Source organism: Staurois parvus, unplaced genomic scaffold (assembly GCF_062004578.1).
Source record: "Staurois parvus isolate SC_StPar_1 unplaced genomic scaffold, SC_StPar_1.0 ptg000234l, whole genome shotgun sequence".
NCBI lineage: Eukaryota > Metazoa > Chordata > Amphibia > Anura > Ranidae > Staurois > Staurois parvus.
Genome location: NW_028318030.1, coordinates 5,900,602 through 5,904,075, shown reverse-complemented (window position 1 = coordinate 5,904,075; position 3,474 = coordinate 5,900,602).

Sequence of the window (3,474 nt, the reverse complement as noted above, 5' to 3'; positions counted from 1 at the left end):
AGTTGCACAAGGGACCTTGCCATAATGTGCAAGTATGCTCAACATGCTTGCATAATATGGAAGACCTACCCCCTAGTCTGCTTTCCTACAGATCTACGATTGCTCTTGCAACTTTGTTTGCCACCACCACTGATTCTTCCAGCTCCAGTGTCTTCCCTCTTTGATCTTTGGGTGGCCACTGATAATGTAACTCTTGCACATGCACTTTGGAGTTACATTGTCCTGGCTCTATGCTTGAAGTGGGTAGTGTGCCAAAGGAAGTGTACATAAAGAAACAAAATGCCAGGCGCAATTTTATAGCAGAAGAGACTTCTTAGGCTTGAAAGTTTCTTCTACCAAAACTCTACTATTATTATCAGGTTTAGCTCGGCTTGTAATGGTTTGTACTCACCAGATGCTTAAGGAAATGCATGCATGAACTGACGTTATGTTACTTTCATACTTTTTTCCTCAGCACGACAAAAAGCAGTGGCTTTTGAAAATAATAATCTTTCATGTTGGAAAATGTAGTTAAATGCATGCGTATGGTATTTTGGATAGAATGTGAAAGAGTTAAAAGCCTAACTCCAGGAATACTATGACAATAAATAGTTTTTAGACCAAGCTGACACAGGTAGCAGATCCACAAAACAGATCCCAGAAGGCTGCGGGGCCATTCACAAAGCGCAGTGCGACTTGCGCATGTACAGTGGGAAGCCTGCTGTGAAGCCATGAGGATTCACAGCTGGCTGCCCACAATTAACATGCCAACACCAGGGGCCCAAAGACTGGTGAAGAACCGACCCCGATGAGGATGGCACTGGATCCGTCAGTGTTTGTTTATTAAAAGTCAGCAGCTACAGTTTTAATAGCTGCTAACTTTTAATTTTTGTTTTTACTGATGCTCCTCTTTAAAGCGCTACTCGGGGACATTTTTTTAAATACTTTTAGGTATCGCAAGGAAGAGTTATAATTTCTGTTGGATTTTAAATCCTGTCTTTTACTCTGTTGAGGTGATTTTTCCCTTAGCCTATGCATGCTGTCTTTTTGTCCCATTCCTGTTCTTTTCCTGTTCTGCCTTACTTCTATCACATGGACAGAAAGCAAGGAGTGTGAAGACAGTGAGGTCTAATGAATACAGTGCCACATTAATTTTCCCCAAAATTCAGAAGTCTGTAACAAAAACAAAAAAATATCTCATGGCTATGCTGGACAGTCATTTGAGGTGACTCATTTGTCCAAGCTAGAAAGAATGTAGAGATCTCATAAAGCTCAACTACTCGGGGCCTTTCAAAAGACTTCTGATGAAGCCCTGTCATAAATGGTCTGGTCAGTAATGATCTGGAGTGCAGTTAAAGAAGTACAGATCAGCGAGCCTTGGATATTACCTATAACTGACCTCCTATTATTTTCAAACCTTCATCTTACCTTTCAAATTCAATAACTCCTACTATTATCCTTCTGAAAATTGTTCTAATTATTGTAGAACATATCAGTCAGTTAGACACCAAACATGCCTATTATACCCAAGATCCACCTGGCTAAAGAGACACATAAGATCTCCGATTAGAAAGACACATTATAGACCTGTCATATTTGGTGTCTAACAAATCTTAATTTTATTCTGCTAAATAATTCAGTTTTTTTGGATAGTGAAACATTGTCATGGAATTAAGGGGGCATAATAGAATTCTTCAACACATCTACAGCACACCGCTCAGACCTTTCGATTGGATGGAGTTAGCTGTCCAACATCCTCTCCAGGGACAAAAACAGATAGCTGCCCAAATAGCTGTGAGCTCTCAGTTTACTATCAGAACTATTAAGGACTACTGAGACTCATGTTATTAGGGTCACTGACTCCTGCAACATTGGATTGAACTCACTGAAGGACTTACTATAAATTCTGCACTGTGCCAAGACCAAGCAGACTCCACTTAGGTATTCTTTCACATTTAAACACTTTTATTTTACTGTTGCTTATGTCTGTTTTGTAAGATTTTTCTGTTAATATTCTTTTATTTTTCATTAAAGTAATATTAAAAAATCATTAAGCTGAATTTCTAAATGCTCTAACTAGAAATTATGAATTTTGGCTCTTTCAATAAGCTACTGTAGTGTAAACTCTATTATGTTCCCGTCCGGACCCGACAGTAAATGAATAAGAGATTATTTTAAGAGGATGCTGTAAAAAGTGCATGTTTCCATTAAAACACATGATGAAGGGTACCTTCTACAGTATGTGTGTAAACCTGCCCAGTTCATCTGCCCAATGACACCCACTCTCAGTCTGCTGATGCTTAATTGTTGTCTCTCAAGCTACAGAATTTCGATCTAGGGTGAGGCTGATAATGTGTAATCATCACAAGGGGAAATGTCCCTTATGTAAATTCAAAGCAATAAAGTCCTGACACCTACCCAACCCTATTAGAAAATGTATTTTTGATGTTTGTTTTTTTAGGCCCCATTGGGTGGATTTTCCCTTCCTGTTTTGTTTCACAGTCATAAAATATCCAAGAAGTAAGGAGAATTGTTTCAGCTGACAATGCAGACAGCAATAAAACAGAGGTTCTGACACTTCCCCATCTTTATACCTACCACTAATTCTATTAAATAATTTTATAACCCTTACATCTAATTATTAAAATATAATTAATGCCAAAACTTGTTTTTTTTTTAACTTTGCATAGAATAAATAGGGATTAGAATACTAGAATTCTATACGTGTCCCTGTTATGGAAATTAACCTTCTCCATTTTTCCTGTATACCATTTTCATTGAAAGTAAATGAAAATCCCAAATTTCGGGTTGTCCCCAGAAAAGTAATAGAGGGTAAATCTTCCAAAAGGCACACTAGGTCTGGTGACCTGGGGGTCCCAATGGAATCCTTTAATTTGCAGGGATTGCCTCTCAATTTCTGTTTTGGCTATGGGATAGGAAATGAAGGTTAATCTCCCCAATGGTACAACAAAGAAGGCAAAAAAAAAACTACTTTAAAAAAAAAAAAAAATCCTTCCTTACACTATCCAAAATGAAAAAAAAAAAGTTTGCTTATAGTTTTATTTTAATTTAACCTTATCCCTTGAAGAATTTGTTATGCCAAAACGTTTTTTTGTTTTTTTTTAGTGCAGGGATGAATTGAAATGCCTGTTCAATTTGTACTGCTAGCTGTGGATCCATTAGACATATTTACCCCCACTTCCTATCCTGCTGTCAGTGGTTCACCAGACAGGTTAAATGAGAGAAAATCTGAAACAGGGACACAGACAAAAATAAATATCTGATGGGGGATCTAGCCTTCCCCTACTCTACTAAAGAAAAGCATTTTCATTCCCGTCTGTATTTTGGTTGGAGAATTAACCTCACTTCTTGCTTGATAAAATGTCATTAGCAGGAATGGAAGTTCTAAACCTTACTCACTCTATCCACAAATGAGAAAAAAAATCACTCCCTCATTTTACTCCTTTTCACAACAAAAGAGGTTAATCACACTGA